Source organism: Panicum virgatum, chromosome 9N (assembly GCF_016808335.1).
Source record: "Panicum virgatum strain AP13 chromosome 9N, P.virgatum_v5, whole genome shotgun sequence".
In the NCBI taxonomy this organism is placed as follows: Eukaryota; Viridiplantae; Streptophyta; class Magnoliopsida; order Poales; family Poaceae; genus Panicum; species Panicum virgatum.
In genome coordinates this window covers 5,729,704-5,747,738 of record NC_053153.1, presented here as the reverse complement: position 1 = coordinate 5,747,738, position 18,035 = coordinate 5,729,704, and the positions used below count along the sequence as shown (strand labels likewise).

General features: G+C 43.8%; 1 long non-coding RNA gene across 1 annotated transcript; it reads right to left on the bottom strand.

Annotated features, from left to right (window-relative positions):
• Positions 1 to 4,676: 4,676 nt before the first annotated feature.
• LOC120689910 lies at positions 4,677 to 6,763 on the bottom strand. Its single transcript, XR_005681500.1, has 2 exons — positions 6,719 to 6,763; positions 4,677 to 6,630 (listed from the first exon to the last, which is right to left on the bottom strand). It is a non-coding gene; the product is annotated as an uncharacterized LOC120689910 (long non-coding RNA).
• Positions 6,764 to 18,035: the final 11,272 nt, after the last annotated feature.

Genomic DNA, 18,035 nt, shown 5'->3' with positions numbered 1-18,035 from the left:
TTTATGTCTTTTCAAAAGCAATTATAAAAGCTAAAAATAAATAAGATATAGTAAAGAATACTTATCTCGCGGTAACCAGGGGATGCTCTCCCCCAAGCTTGATTTTTGCATAATCTCGCACTGATGTGGAAGTGAGGTAGGCAGTAGTGATGGCGTCAACTTTCTTGATGGAGTATTGATGATGACAACTGTTGAAGCAGTGCTCTTATCAAGTGGTCATACGTCTTCATTCTGTCATGTCTTCCTTCTTAACCTTATAAATCCTATGAAACTCAAATAGACAACAAAACTTGTGGAATGGGTTAAGCATTAGCGGTTACCCACTTAAACCTCTGTTGCCCAGAGCTTCTAAATGGATCATATTTATTCTCTTTAAACAGAATCTCAATAGTAAATATTAAAGATTAAGCTTAGCAGAATTCTGAATTTTATATTTTTATATGCATGCATAAAAACTAACGGAAATGTAACTAGTTGAATGCAAAATTATTTTATGCCTCCATAGCAAAAATCCATGTAGGTTTTATGCCACATGGGGCTTAAAGTTTCTTAGTGAGATGTATCAAACAATATTTATTTTCTTTTCTACTGCAGTACTAATGTAGAAAAGTAAATATGCTAAGGAGAAAATGCAATGTGGAAGAATATGGATAACTACCAATGTTACCTCACAACGAGAGTTCGTCCTCTAAACAAGATGCAGTGGTTCACTGATTGAGTACTTTGGTTCACTCTTGTGGTGATGCCTTCATTAGTTGTGCTTATAATGGGTGTGCCACCTTCTTCCTTGCTCGAAACTAATCTTGATGCACTTCTTCATTACTCAGAACTTTACTTGTATAAATGTGGGGGTCATCTCCCCCAAGCTTTGCTTGAAGTGTGCTCTTAAAATGTTACTTTCATGAATGGAGCATGATGACACCATGTGATGAAGAGTAGATATCTTCCGATGATCTCTTCCTTCCTTGTATCTTTGGTTGTTCACAAGAGTCTTGTCTCAAATATTGTACTCCTTTTTCATTTATTAGATCTTCTGTTTCTCTCATTATTTCTTCTCCGAAAGAGGATGCTTATCCAAATATCAATTGGTGAGAGCTTATGGTCCGTTAAACAAGGCCTTTCCTTCTACTGATTTTTTACCTTTTCACCTTCGGATAGGGGTAAGGATAATTGAATGCTCTTCTTCCATCAACCTTCTTTGATCTTCATTTATTTGAGCTAGGGTCCATTGAAGATGTTGGCTTAAGTTCCTCCTTGATGTCTTTGTCATCTAGTAGGATGGTGAGAGAGTGACTGGTATCTCTCCCAGCCCGTTAAAAATGTAACTTTCTTGACTATTGATCGGTCCGGTTCTTTTTCTTGACAGTCGCGCATGGGTGGGCTAGCTCTTGCGGAGGTAGAGCGAAGCCAAGGTTGGCTATGGGGTAAATAAACCCTAGGAGGTCCCACCCCCCCCCCCCCCCCCCGCCAGCCCCAACTCATCATCGCCATATGAGTTCACTATATAGAAATCATTGCCCATGCGGTGATACGATCAATGGTTTGTAAATTTGAAACCATATTTTTGGTTGCGATGATCGTGTGCTCGGAGGCAATTTCACCATTTTTTCAAGCACCAGCCATCTCAACGAAAAGCATGATCTTTCGTGGATGGTATATATATTTATGTAGTTCATTTATTTACTGCAGCCACTATAGCTCATATTTATGTGTATCCAAATATATATAATGCCAGAGGAGAATAGTAGAATCGAGCTCGAGCCTGTATATAGAGTGGCACCTTGTTGCCAAGCTAGCTACGTCACATTCCCACACCAAGATATATAGGCAGCCAAATATATATAGTAGCGCCCACCACCGGGCAGTCATCGCCAACATCAACAATGGCCACCCGAAACAGCAGGGCCGCCGCCAGACTGCCGGCGGCTGCAGCACTGCTCCTTCTGCCGCCGCTTCTTATACTGGCGACGACCGTCTCGCTGGCCTCGGCGGCACGTCCTACACCTGCTAACCCCATCCCACAACCTGCCTCTCTAGCGCCGGCGGTGGCGACTGACGTCGAGCAGGGCGAGGTGGTGTCCGTGGCCGCCGGCATCGGCACGCAGCTAGTGACGAAGGCATCTCCTTCCGATGCGCCGCCAGGCATCGAGACAAGCGTCGTCGTCATCTTCCCGCCGCCAGGCCTGGCGTGATGTACTAATATATGCTCTCGATCGGAGCACCTCTGAGCTTCTGCTGCATATATGCATGAGGCGTGTTTCTCATGTCATGTTCCATGGCGATCGAGAGAGGCCTCAGCATGCATTTATGCATCAATGGTTTGTTAGTGCTTTTGCTTAGTGGTGATGAACTTGTAAGACTCTTTATGCATGTGTCATTTCTAGATCATGGCGACTAGCAATTTGAATACAAAGTGCCCACTGTGGTGTTTTAAATTTCTTCTTCTGAAATAATACAACTCGGCAAGCCGTTCTTTTGAAACACGCTTGCTGAGGAGATTTGTCAACATGAGAAACACGCTTGCTAGGAGATCTGTGCCAACACGCTTGATGAGGAGAGATTTATGTGCCAACACGCTTGCTGAGGAGATCCTCCTTTCGAATAGGGAAGAAGTAGAAGTAGACTCCATCGACATCGATCCAACATCGCTAAGCCTCGTCAAAAGTTGATGATGTTCGTGAATCGTGTTTTTATTTGCTTTTCACGAGTGGACGATGACGTGTCTTTGAAAAATCTCCCATTCCACTCCTTCTGAAACTCTTTAGGCAACAAGAAGGATCAATTACTGCACTGCCCTAATAGAAGTCATTAGCAAAGCGTTATTAACCACGAGGAGTGTGCACATTTTATTCAAAAAGAGGGGCCAGGAGCTTTGTCGCAAGTTTTATTAGACTAAGAGAATTACATCGACGACAATGTTGTGAGGTCTTTCCTATATTTTATTTTTTGACTGTACTTTCCTATTTTATTTTTGGCCCATGGCATGTTATACGGTAATGTTGGGACACATATGTCAGACGCGTGTCGCGCGGCTACTCGCGAGTGGGGAGGTGCCTCCGCCGACGCCATTTCGACTTATCCCCTCCCCACTCCTCTCGCATCGCTCGTCAACTCTTCCTCCCGCTCCACACTCCTCTCTCTTCTGCTCACGCGCCGCCACCACCCCTCCCTTGCTGTGCCATCTCGAGAGACAAGGCGAGCTGCTCCTCTCTCCCGCCTCCCTCCCGTTCTCTCTCCTCCTGCTCCCTTCCTCCCCTCCGTCCTTTGCCTCTACGGCCTCCAAGTACCCCATTGGGGACCTAGTTCCCGCTCTCCGTTGGAGACAAGAACAACAATGGCGGCTCCGACGAGGTAGATGGCGGATGGATGTGGATTGGGCCTGCTCCTCCTTGGATCTAGACTGAGGCCTCCTCCCCTCCTCCTCTGGATCCTCCTCCTCCTCCTCCCTTGGAATCTAAGGGAAGCGACGGTGTCTAGGGTTCTGGCGAGCTCTCGAGGGTCATATCTCGTTGTTGTTGGAATGGGTTGTTTTGAATGTTGCAATATATGATTTTTGGTTGTTGCTATGGTTCTTATTGGGTTGTTGCATCAGGCGTTTTTCCTGATGTTGCAGTAATAGTTCATGAGATGTTGTAGTAGTTGCAACATCATTTGTCATTGATTGTAGTTCATATTTATTTGTTTGTTGCATTAGATGTTCTATCAATGTTGCAAATAACTTTTTTTGGTGTTGCAGCATTATTTTGATGTTGCAGTGGATGTTTTCAATGTTGCAGTAGATTTTTTTATGTTGCAATTCATATTTTCCATTGTTTCTTAGATGTTTTTTCGATGTTGCAATAGTCTGGTTTTGTTGTTTTGCAGGGGGTGGGTTAATTGTGGGGGGTGAGCTGGTGGTGGGAGGAGGTGCTAGGGTCCCGCGAGGTTAGGGGCGGGGCAGATATTATTGGCTAATAGATGGTTGTCTAATTTTTAACTAGCTAACTTTTAGCTCAACCTAATAATTATTAGCCTGAGAATCCACCAAATATTTATTGGCTAATAGATGGTTGTCTAATTTTTAACTAGCTAATTTTTAGCTCAAGCTAATAATTAGTTTTAGCTGGTTCAAACCAGGGAGGATTTTGCGAATCCGTCACATCTTGCTAATTTAATGAGTGCATTGCTAATTTAACCGGGCAGGTGATTGCTGGGTAATGATTATTCTCCAAAAAGTTCAAGCTACCTTCCTTTCTTAGTTTTTGGGATAACAAAGAAAAGTTTTTATTGACACCCTAGACATTCTCCAAAGAGAAATTAGACCAAATCATTTCGTATAGACTTCTGAAAATTCAAGGAAACAAAGGTTCAACCCTTAACAATCACATATATCAAATTAAGAAAACATCCATTCAACACAGAAAAAATAGGTTAGCTTACGCAACCTATTTTTGGTCCGGTTCATTGGTTTTAAGCGTTTTATTTTCTATATATTTTCTTGTCGCTTATTAGTTGTTTTCCTATATATTTTCTTTTCTTCATCTTCCTGTTTTATTTTTCTAACATCAAGAGTCAATACAGGCTGTGGACTAGCCTCATGTGCCATCCAAACCCCCACCTAACCAAATTCCAGCTCATCAGCTTCGATTAAATTTGAAAAATGAAGGAACATATAAATGATTGCCAAACCAGGCTGGTGCATTAAAAGTCTTCCATATTTATTTTCTCTCCACAAGAGAAATCGATCTAGTCTCGGCTCAACTATATCTATAAATATGTTATTAGCCCAAACTTGTACCCACCACATTACACTCTCCTATACAAAAATACTGAAAAGGAGAAGAAAAAAAACCAAAGCCATGACTAGCAACAAGAACACTACCGCCGGCGGAGCGAGCATGGTGGTGGTATTGGTACTACTAGCGACGACGCTCCTGACAACAAGGGCGGATGCACGCCCTTATTTGGATGTGTTGTCTCCGTCGACATCACATGGTGTGGTTGGGAATTTGTTGCCGTACAAGATCATACCGCCCTCTGGACCCAGCGATGGGAGCTCCGATGATGAGCCGCCGCCGCCGCCTGCAGATGCTACAATCAACCATGGCAACCGAGTGTGATGAGTGATGTGAATGAGAATAGTTGGTCCTCTAGGGATGAATGCATCACAAGGACCATACCATGTAATGGCTTATGCAAGAAATTGAATAACAAGAGCACAAGGGCTTTATCGTTTTATTTGGGTTTTTGCATATGCATGTGTATCCGCGCTTTTATTTGTCAAACACAAGGCCAAGCACCTTTTATCTTATCTGAATCTTAATGTCATCTTTGTTCGTTTGAAATATTTTGAGGTGGCTTATGTGTTTTGTTTGAAAGATGTTGATGTAACGCTTCACCTCCCCATGACAACTCGTGCCTCCATCATAAATATTGCTCCTCTATTTGCCTTATTGGCGGCTCGAGGGTAGTCTATCTACCATCCCCTTGGCCGGTGGATCTGGTCTGCCCATGGTTGGATCTAGCCAGGAGCAGTCCAAAGGCGGTGGGGTGAAGATTTTATTAAAAAAAGAATAGGAGCGGCAATTAAAAAATATTCAATGCACAAAAAAATAATATGGAGGCACGCGACATATATCACAGAAAAGAATGACCACGCTAAGGAACTTTTTAGGTTCGCCTGCACCTGCATGGGGATCTTGTTTCGTTATGGTTTACCGCTTTGTGGAGTTGTGGGTTTTGTCATATGTTTGCTGGATGTGAAGGTTGGAATGAAGTTCCTTTTTCTAAAAAAGGAACTAGGAAGGGCAAGAAGAAAACGAGGATCGACAGGGACCAACGGTCTCCACATTAGTGGTGATATATAACTAGCTAATACTAGTTCATTATTAGTGATAAATATGCATCTATTGGCTAATACTAGCTAATATTGGCTAATCTTTAACTAGTTAACTTTTAGCTCAAGCTAATAATTAGTCTTAACCGGTTCAAAACATAATCTGAAAAGGATCGGAGCCTCCCGAGTGATGGCCTTCGTGGTGGTCATCAAGAAAGAGGCCAGGTAGGATTTTGCAAATCAGTCGGATCTTGCTAATTTAATGAGTACATTGATCAATTACTGTTTCTCACCGGGCAGCTGATTGTTTAGGCCCTGTTTGGTTCCAAATAAAGACTATCTCCAACGGACGCAAGGCAAACACGATAGGCAATTGCTGGTTTGGGTGATGTACAGTGAAAATGCACGTGACTCAAAATTACCCGTCTCCAACAGCGTATGCAGCTACAGACCCAAAACTCATCCATCCACCGGTCCCAATTTCTCTCTCCTCCTCATCCCTATCTCCGGCCTCCCCGCCGCCGCTTCCCCACCATGCCGCAGGCCCGTGCTCGGCCCCGGGCGCCGGCCGTAGCGTGGACCTACGCGTCGCCGAGCCAGAGCGCCGCTCGGAAGCGGAGCGCGCGAGCACCCGCGTCTTCTCCTCCCGCCGGGTCCTACGTCTCGGAGAGCCTGCCTCTGCTCGGCGCAGTGGCGGGCCCAGAATTTAGAAGGTGGGTATTCAAAATTTGAAGTAGTACTAATTTTTTTTAAAAACAGCTCAAACCACAAACTAGTAGTATATAATCGAGTAGCGATAACACAGATGATTAGACCTACAAATTACAAGCAATCGAGACTTTTTCAATGATTTCGTAAATTTCAATGACAATGTTCACAAAATCTGACCCAATTTTCACTAACCTTCAAGTTTAAGGGTTCGATTGCTGGCATTGCCTTGCTGCTTGCGCTGCTCAGTACTGGCGCAGTGGCGTGGTGCTGCTCCCTGGTTGCCGGCGAGTCGAGCGCCGCCGCGGAGCCCCTGCAGCCGCGTGCCTCCGCCGAGTCAAGCGAGAGCCGCCGTGCCGGCCCGCCGCCGTCGCCGTGTCGAGCGCCGCCACACCGGCCCGCCGTCGTCGCCCTGTCCTGTCGAGCGCAGCCGGAGCCTACCTAGCGCTAGGGTTCAGGGAGATTGAAGGGCGATTGGAGGGCAGGCTGGGGGATGGGGTGCAGGGCTGCGAGGGTGTGGGCCGCAGGTGCAGGAGGGGTGGGGGAACATGGGCCGCTTGTTGGGATGGGGTTTAGGAGGAACGTGGCCCATTTAGACTATTATGCTGTTTCTTTTTTGTTTTTCCTTCACATACATGATAAATACTACATACACAAAAATTTGTTGCAAAAAATAATGGGTATTCAACTGAATACCCTTAATACATGGTGGGCCCGCCCCTGGCTCGGCGACAACCATCGTCAAGAAGCTCCATGGCAGCTCGCCCCGTCGCCGATCTGATTGGGAGCCTGTCAGAAAGTCCCATGGCAACGGCTGCCATGTCTACCTGCGCCCACTGGCCCGCGCGGATCCGCCTCGCCGCGCCGGTGGTTCCCCGCCGCGGTCTCGCGTCGCCGCTCCGTGCTCGTCGTCGAGGTTCCGCCCCACCTCGTTGTCATGCGCTGCACGCTGCCCCTGCTCTGCGAGCAGCGCCCGCCTCTGCTTCGCGAGCCGCGCTCGCCCCTGCTCCGGCCCCGCCTCGCCTCGTACATGGTGCCGCGGTGGTTGCCATTGCCGCTGCGGGCCGCCCCACCTCCTACGGCCCCACCATGGCGTCGGCGCCAGGGATTTGAGTGGAGGAGAGAGAAGCCCCATATTTGCCTTCCCTCTCTCCTCATATGCATTTTGGGTTCTTGGAATGCCTGTGCTGTTGGAGGGTGATTTTAAGTCTGTCCATTACCCACTTTGGGTTTGGGTAGTGTGATAGGTATTCTGTTAGAAATAATCTAAGTCACTAACTTATAAGTCAAAAAATGAAAAAAGTGACTTATTTTGCTAAACAGTTCTAACTTATAAGTCACCCAACTTATAAGGCATAAGTTGGTACACCCCAACTTAAAACTTATAGGTCACCGTCTTTTCTTTTTTTTTATATGGGGACCACACCTTTTTCTAACTTATAAGTCATCTACAACCAAACAGCTCAACTTATAAGCTACTATTATTTTCAGTCACCTGACTTATAAGTTGGGTGACTTATGGGAACCAAACAGGACCTTAGTGCTGCTCGCTAGGTAACCTTTATCTCAGTTCACCTACCTTCCTTTGTTAGTTATTTTTTTAGATAATAAAAAAGTTTTGACATCAGACATTTAAAAAAAGAGAGAAAGTAGACCAAATCATTTTACGTATAGACGTCTGGAAAAAATCCAGTAAACAAAGGTTCAAACCATAACAACCAACCCATGTAGATAATGTAAAATACAAAAATCCATTAGCTTACGCAACCCATGAGGACTGTGCGCATGTTGCCAGGACTCCTCATTTGTTTTTGCCTTATGACTTGTTTTGGTATGATTCATTCGTTTAAGTGTTCTTTCGTCTGGCACCTCCGCCTGACGTGTTCCTTGTAGTTTAGTTCTTTTCCTATTTTATTTTTTTCATCTCCCGATTTTATTTTTATTTTTAGTTACTTTTATTTATGTATTTTTACTCTGCCCCAAATACATTGTACTTTTATTTATGTATTTTTACTCTGCCCCAAATACATTGATTTTAATATATATCTAAAAATATATGTATATACCAAGAACATATAAAATGCTAGCTATGTAATGGAGGGAGTGTTTTGTCGATAAATTTTACGTTGTCAAATTTATCAGTTTTTTTTAAAATGCGACCCAATAGTGACAATTGTAGCACAAAACTAAATACAATCAAACGTGTAGAAATATGATAAATTTAGTAAAAAATACAATCTATCAATAGATAAATAGCAAAAGTCTTATTTCAAGTGTTTGCTCATCATACACGGTCCATGCTGTGAGACATAGTCAGTCAAGATGGGATTTGCCCCTCTCTACAAGAGAGATATCTCTGGGCCCTCGAGTGATTCGGATCAGGAAATGCATTGCCATGCTGGGGTTAAGAGTTAACCAAGTATTCTAAATCATAGGATCGAGAAAGAGTGGTCGGCTTTAAACTAGACCAAATATCGTGAGGCAAAGGGAACAACATGTATATGATATTGTGACGGCTCGTCTGATATGATCTTTGTGTACATATAGGAGTTGACATGTCTTGGTAGAGGCCACTGTCTACTATTGGGCCGAGTAAGAGTACTCGGGCCATGTCTATTCGCATATGAGCACATAGGGTCACACAATTAAGGGAAAGAAGCCTGATAAGGATGAGATCCGAATTAGACTGGGCTTAGGTGCACTAATAGGTCTTTTCGGACCAAAAAGGGGCGTCTAAGGTGGGGCCCAAGGCAGCCCACCTAAGGGGCTATATAAACAGAGGAGGGGGCGCCTAACAACCCTAACAGTGTTGTGCTACAGTAGTCGCGGGTGAACAGTGCCGCCCCTCCTGTGCGCCAAGCCCGAGGTCGTCTTCGCGGATCTAGCAATCTGGATCGTGACGCTTCTTCTCGTACATGTGGATACCTTGGAGGTGCTGCATCTGTAGCATAAGGACGAGCTGCACGTGAGGAGATTCTCGCAACTGCACTGCTGGCTTCCATCTGTTCGACTACATCGATGCGCGACAGAAGTCCTGCATCTGCGCGTCTAGTGGTAATCCCGTGATTTATAACTGCAGTAATCCTGGTTTATGTGGTAGAAATTTTTGTTTTTGCTACCCCATATTCCTATAGCGGTATCAAGAGCCAGTGCTGTCTCGTTATAGATTCGGATATGTGCATATAGAGATATGCGTAGTTTCAGCTCGATCTATGACTTAGTTTCGTAAACTAGCTGTGAAGGTTGTGCAACGACATATTTCTACCGGTTGGTTTTCCGCCATCGGAGTTAAGTGATGCACATAAACCCGGTCGCTGCAGTTGGAGATCAATGTGATTGGTCGAATCGAAACTTAGGGCATAAGCCAGATGCATGAGATGCATAGGGCAGTAGATTGGATCTACTACGAATTCCGTTTTGTTGCAAAAGCGTGTTTTATAGTAAAATAGTCATAAATTTTGCATACGAACTCGGATTTAGGTGAATTTTATATCGATTTGTATCTACAAAAAAAGTTAGACTTGGTTCTAAATAGATTTGCTTTTTTCGCGAAATTTAGATTTACGAAATTTGGCCCAGAAGATAGAGTTTTCGGCGTTTTAAGTTCGGACATCGGAATCGCATAACTCTATTTTGCAGGTTTTGTGATCGGTATGGCCCCTATGTGTATGTGATGTATATGTGTAATTATTCTATGACCTGCGTGTCGTGATTATGACAATTCGGCTGGAGCCATATGAATTGTTGCATTTGATGTAATGGCCTGCGTGCCAACCTGTGATGATCCAAGTCTTGAATGTAATTTTATTTACTAGATATTAGGTATAATAGCAAATTCTAGTTCTTGGAGTTTTCATCACATGAAGGATGGTGCACATGTACATGGAGATGGAGATCAACATGGTGAACAAGTTACATGAAGATGGAAATCTACATGGCGAACAAGTTCTATGGAGATGGAGATCACCAGAAGAACAAGGGCCATACTGATTCACAATTATGTGCTTGTCGTTCTTGACGTTTTACTACTACATGCGTCATAGTAGAAGTAGAACGATCCCTCACAAATTTCGAGCTATCATGCCCTACCAACTAAACCTTGCACTGTCACATGTCTTGTAAGATTGGTGGTGGGTCTATAAAATTAGGGCGCCACTGGTTTTCCTTGACTAGACAGGCTGTATCGGATACATGCACGCATAAAGGGTTGGTTAGCTTGACTAGGTCATCTTAACGGTTAAGGACCTAGGGGCATAAAGGTTGGGAGCGAGACATGGAGATGTCACCCAACAACAAGAGTCATATGTGATATGATTAGCAAAGAGTTGATTACCGATCTATCTAGTCTTCTAGCGGTGATGCTAAAACTCACTAGTCGACTTGATAGTTGTGGGTCTTGAATTGCTAAAAATCAATCGAGGGATATTGATTCTAGTGGGAGTAAATTCTGTTAATTGCTTAATATCGTTTACTCCATCATGAATACATTTGTCTTAGTATTTTGCATTATTATTTTATTGTAGATCATGGTCCGCAATAACACCCAATCCTTTTCATTGCGTTCAGGTCCTTGAGAAGGACAAACTGAATGGGACTAACTATGCGGATTGGATCCGCAACCTGAGAATTGTTCTCAGGGCAGAGAAAAAGGAAGATGTTCTAGATACCCCATTACCAAAAGAGCCTGCTGATGATGTACCTGCTGAGGAAAAGACTGCTTACAGAAAGGTTTGTGACAATAACCTTGAAATAAGCTGCCTTATGCTCGTTTGCATGAAACCTGACATACAGATGCAATTCGAGACAAACCATGAGGCACACGATATGATCGTGGCGCTTCAGGACATGTTTCAAACTCAGGCCAGGACTAAAAGGTTCAATGTATCCAAGGCCTTTGTCGAGAGCAAACTGGCAGAAGGCGCTGCAGTGGGTCCGCATGTAATCAAGATGGTTGGTTACACACAGAGGTTGGAGAAGCTGGGCTTCCCACTTGGCCAAGAGTTGGCCACTGATTTCATTCTCGCATCTTTACCTCCAAGCTATGGGAACTTCATCTCGAACTACCATATGCATAGGGCTGAATAGGGCCTGACTGAACTGTGTGGCATGCTCAAGACAGCAGAGAGTGACATCAAGAAGAGCACAAGCAGCGGCCATGTGATGGCTGTCCAGAACAAGCCTGCTTTCAAGAAGAAAGGTTCTTCTTAGAAGAAGAAGGGCAAGACTAAGGTTGCGAACCCTAAGCCAAACCCTGCACCCAAGACTAAACCTGGACCAGCTGCAGACAAGGAGTGCTTTCATTGTCACCAGCCAGGACACTGGAAGAGGAACTGTAAGCTGTACCTAGCCACACAGAAGAATCGTTCTTCCACCTCGGGTATGCTTGTTGTTCATATTACAGAAATATTTCTCGCTGACTCTTATGTTAATTCTTGGGTATTTGATACCGGATCGGTTGCTCATATATGCAATTCGATGCAGGGAATGACAAAGAGTAGAAGCGTTGAAAGAGAAGAAGTTGACTTCTGCGTCGGCAATAATGCAAGAGTTGCTGCTGTGGCCGTCGGGACGATGCAACTTCACATACCATCAGGATTTGTCTTGGAGCTTAGTAATTGTTATTTTGTTCCTAGTTTGAGTCGAAACATTCTGTCTCCTTCATGTTTGATGAAGGGTTATTATTCTTTTGCGAGTGAAAACAATGGTTGTGCTATCTCTAAGAATAATATGTTTGTCGTTTTTGCGTCCATTGTGAATGGGCTATTTGTTTTAAATCTTAATGATTCACCTATCTGTAATATTAATGCTAAAAGGTCTCGGCTTGCTGATTTGAATCCTACCTACATGTGGCATTGTCGTCTCGGTCATATAAGCGAGAAACGCATGAAGAAGCTCCATTCGGATGGACTTCTAACTTCGTTTGATTTTGAGTCATACGAGACATGCGAAGCTTGTTTGCTAGGCAAGATGACCAAGACGCCATTTACAGGTTTTCCAGAGAGAGCATCAGACTTACTGGAACTCATACATACTGATGTATGTGGACCAATGAGCTCGATTGCTAGAGGTGGATTTCAATACTTCATAACTTTCACTGATGACTTGAGTATTTATGGCTATGTCTATTTGATGAAGCATAAGTCTGAAACTTTTAAAAAGTTCAAAGAATTTCAGAGTGAAGTTGAAAATCAGTGTGGCAAGAAAATTAAAGCTTTACGATCTGATTGTGGAGGCGAATATCTGAGCCACGAGTTTAGCAATCATCTAAAGAGTTGCGGAATTGTTCCACAACTTACACCGCCTGGAACACCTCAGAGAAACAGTGTGTCTGAGCGACGTAATCGAACTCTGTTGGACATGGTTCGATCAATGATGAGCCAGTCGGATCTACCCTTATCGTTTTGGGGTTACGCTCTAGAAACAGCGGCTTTCACACTGAACAGGGTGCTGTCAAAATCCGTAGACAAGACACCATATGAAATATGGACTGGTAAGTCTCCCATTTTGTCTTTTCTAAAAATTTGGGGTTGTGAAGCATTTGTCAAACGACTCCAGTCTGACAAGCTTGCACCCAAATCGGATAAGTGCATATTCGTGGGATACCCAAAGGAGACCTTAGGGTATTACTTCTACAATCGATCTGAGAACAAAGTGTTTGTCGTTCGGAACGGAGTTTTCCTAGAGAAAGAGTTTCTCAAAGGAGAGAAAAGTAGAAGAACGGTGCAACTCGAAGAAGTTTGAGATGAGCCAATAGGACAAGACTCTACAGGTGACGCTAATGTAGCTGAACAAGTTGAGATGCCTATGGAAACAGAAGCACCTCCGCAACCACGATGGTCAGCAAGGCTCCGTGCAGCACGGGAATTATTATTGTTAGACAATAACGAGCCTGCGACATATGCAGAGGCGATGGCAGACCCTGACTCCGAGAGATGGCAAGATGCCATGAAATCCGAAATAGAATCCATGAAGGAAAATCAAGTTTGGAACCTGATAGACCCGCCTGATGGTGTGGGAACCATAGACTGCAAATGGATCTATAAGAAGAAGAAAAATATGGATGGAAATATTCACATCTATAAAGCTCGACTTGTCGCAAAAGGTTTTCGACAAGTTCAAGGAGTTGACTACGACGATACTTTCTCGCCCGTAGCGATGCTTAAATCTGTTCGGATTATTTTAGCTATTGCTGCATATTTCGATTATGAAATATGGCAGATGGATGTCAAAACAGCTTTTCTCAATGGAAATCTGACCGAGGACGTGTATATGATGCAGCCTGAGGGTTTTGTCGATCCGACCAATGCTGGAAAGATATGCAAGCTTCAAAAATCCATTTATGGATTAAAGCAAGCATCTCGGAGTTGGAATATTCGTTTTGATGAAGTAGTCCAAGGGTTTGGCTTCATTAAAAACGAAGAAGAAGGTTGTGTTTACAAGAAGGAAAGTGGGAGCTCTGTTGCATTTCTAATCTTGTATGTATATGACATACTGCTGATTGGAAATAATATTCCTATGCTTGAGTCCGTAAAGATTTCACTGGAAAATAGTTTTTCGATGAAGGATTTAGGAGAAGCAGCATACATACTGGGCATCAAGATCTATAGAGATAAATCAAAGAGGCTTATAGGATTAAACCAAGATACTTATATTGACAAAGTGTTGAAACAGTTTAACATGGAAGATGCAAAGAAAGGGTTCTTGCCTATGTCGCATGGCATACATTTTAGCAAGACTCAGTGTCCTACGACGACTAATGAGCGAGAGCGCATGAGCAAAGTTCCATATTCCTCAGCAATTGGATCTATCATGTATGCAATGATAAGTACACGCCAGATGTTTCTTATGCTCTAAGTGTTACGAGCAGATATCAGTCTGATCCGGGTGAGAGTCACTGGACAGCTGTGAAGAACATTCTTAAGTACTTAAGAAGAACTAAGAATGTGTTTTTGGTCTATGGAGGTGAAGAAGAGCTTGTTGTAACGGGTTACACCGATGCTAGCTTCCAAACTGACAAAGATGATTCAAAGTCCCAATCAGGTTACGTGTTCACAATAAATGGTGGTGTTGTTAGCTGGAAGAGTTCCAAGCAGGAGACGGTGGCCGATTCTACGACAGAGGCCGAGGCCGAGTACATCGCAGCTTCGGAAGCTGCGAAGGAAGGTATTTGGATAAGAAAGTTCCTTATTGAGCTTGGTTTGTTCCCTAATGCCTCTAGCCCGCTGGATCTCTACTGTGACAACAGTGGAGCCATTGCGCAAGCCAAAGAGCCAAGGAATCACCAGAAGAGCAAACACGTTATGCGGCGATTTCATCTCATTCGAGAGTTCATCGATCGAGGTGAGATCAAGATATGCAAAATACACACGGACCTGAACATTTCAGATCCGTTGACAAAACCCCTTCCACAGCCCAAGCATGAGAGGCACACAAGAGCAATGGGTATTAGATACATTCTGAATTGACTCTAGTGCAAGTGGGAGACTGTTGGAAATATGCCCTAGAGGCAATCATATTTCTTTGTATTCATGGTTAATAAAGTGTACCTTGAATATTCATGAATGACAACTTGTATTGATTAATGCTTATGTGAAGTATTTGTGAAACTCTATACTTATATGAATATTCTAAAATGTTCCTAGCCGGAGTTCATGTGAGGACACACATGAATATTAGACTAGCACATGTATTAGTTGATTGACTACGTTTCACAAGTCATAGACATGGGGATGTCAAACTAATAATGTGGGCTCATGTGTGACATGAGACTGAACTGACCCAACACGAGATGATGACTTCTTATTACACAATATGTACGCTGTGTCCTAAGACCTTTGATCGTCGTATGTACTCAAGATGTGAACCGACTTACTTAGGAGCCATCAAACGCTGCACCGTAACAGAGTAGTCATAAAGGTGACTTTCGGGTCTGTCAATAAGCATGTTGTGAGACATAGTCGGTCAAGATTGGAGAAATGAACAGTGACACCCCTCCTGTGCGCCAAACCCGAAGTCATCTTCGCGGATCTAGCAATCCGGATCTCGACGCTTCTTCTCGTACGTGTGGATACCTTGGAGGTGCTGCATCTGTAGCACAAGGACGAGCCGCACGTGAGGAGATTCTCGCAACTGCACCGCCGGTTTCCATCTATTCGACTACATCGACACGCGACAGAAGTTCCGTATCCGCACATCTAGTGGTAATTCCGTGATTTATAACTGCAGTAATTCTGGTTTATCTGGTAAAATTTTTTGTTTTTATACCCCATATACCTACAGGATCTAGTTTCCCGGCCCCATGGCTAGATCTGGCCAGGAGCAGTCTATGGCGATGGGGCAAAGGCCAACTTGTGTACGTCTTCGTCGGGGAACGGACGTGCGCTCAGCAAGGATGGCATCTACCCTTTGGCGGCAAGCGACGGCCATGAAACGGCATTAGCTGTGGCTTTGGTACCATCGACAATGACAACTTAGCAAGGGCCACGATTTTGGCACTGGCGTCACGTTTGTTGGTGGCTACCGCGTGAGGCATCATGGTTGATGTCCTCTTGGCATGTGGTGTGTCACGTGGTTGTGGTGATGGATGGCACAAGGCGCATGGCTTGACCAGTGCGATCGGATCCAATGACATCGACACTCAAGGGCGTTGTTTCCTCTATTTGCGGGTGTCATTGTGCTACCTTTCCTCTCACTTTGCATTATTCTTTGGGTGAAAAATCCTATCCAGATTCCTTGTACCAGTGATGGTGGCACTTCCGGTGCTACATCATTCTCTCTTGAGGTGTCATTTTGAAGTTCGCGTTCACTCAATAGTACTTGGTCCCCTCTTCTCATTTTTGATGGGTTTGTACCTTTCTATGTTACAATGCACCACACAGGGGATCATTGAATTGCTTCGAAGAGTTTGCTATGGCGAATTCGAATCTGCTATGTTGTGGGGTCTGACATAGCTCGTCAATGATGACATCTGCCGCCTCTTCAACTACTTTTCCTTTTTAATTAACCATGCAAGTATAATGTTTTTCGATGTGAATTTTATAACTACACCAACTCTTTTCTGTCTTAAAATTCGAAGACAAATGGATTTTGCCACTTACCTTAAAAAGAGAGAAAGATGTTAAGCTGGCTTACGGCAAGTTCAGACAACCCAAGTAAGATCACGGTGCTGGGAGACCTCACAGTTTTTGGACTTTGGTTTGAGAATCCGATGCAAACTTAATTCAAGTAAAACCAATCAAAAGTAATACCATCCAACGACCGCATAGCGCAGTGGATTAGCGCCTGACTTGTTTCCTTTTTGTTTTTTATTTTGTCCTGTCATGTTTCTTTTTTGGTTCTCTTCTTCCCACTGGAATCGAACTTTGTCGTGTGGAATGCAGAATGTCCCAGGAGTTTGTACAAGATTTCTGTCCACCTCGTGCTATTTAATTTGACCCCGGCACACAATCACTGTGTTCGGCAGGCTGGAACTGGAGCTGGAATGGTGTGAGAGAAAAATACTGTTGGGCTGGCTGGAGCTGGAGCTTGTGGCTGAAGTAGTGTGAGAAGAAAATACTGTTGGACTGGAGCTTTGTGGTCATCGTTTCCTTTTTGTTTTTTATTTTGTCCTGTCATGTTTCTTTTTTGTTCTCTTCTTCCCACTGGAATCGAACTTTGTCGTGTGGAATGCAGAATATCCTAGGAGTTTGTACAAGATTTCTGTCCGCCTCGTGCTATTTAATTTGACCCTGTGGCACAGTTACTGTGTTCGGCAGGCTAGAGCTGCAGGCTGGAGCTGGAATGGTGTGAGAGAAAAATACTGTTGTGCTGGCTAGAGCTGGAGCTGGTGGCTGGAGTAGGGTGAGAGGAAAATACTGTTGGGCTGGAGCTGGAGTTGGCTGCCGAACGGAGCGAATAATCCTACTTGGGAGTACAAACAAAACTGGTGGCACCCACCCTATGACCCTAGATTGATTTTTCATCCTGTTGTTTCAATCCAAACATTTGCATATACCCACATGTCAACAGTTCAATACCTCACACACACATCTGCAAAAATCTTGTGCAAAACGTTCTTGTTTGAGCGCTCAGCTCACAGACAATCTCTAATTTACTGACATTCAGACAAGAAATGCGACACGACATAGGCCCTGTTTAGTTCCCACCCCGTAAACACAAAAAAGTGCAAAGGAATTTTGCTAATTTAAAGTTCTAAATAAAGTCTATTTACAAAACTTTTTGCATGGTTGGGCTGTAAATCGCGAGACGAATCTAATGAGCCTACTTAATCCATGATTTGCAACAGTGATGCTACAGTAACCATCTGCTAATTATTGATTAATCATGGATTAATTAGCATCATTAGATTCGCCTCGTGATTTACAACCCATCTGTGCAAAAAGTTTTACAAATAGACTTCATTTAGTACTTCAAATTATCTAGATTCCTTTGTAAAAAATTTTTGCGTTTACACCCATCGGATCTAAACAGGGCCATACAGTACTGAATTTATCAATGGAGTTTTTCTGACATG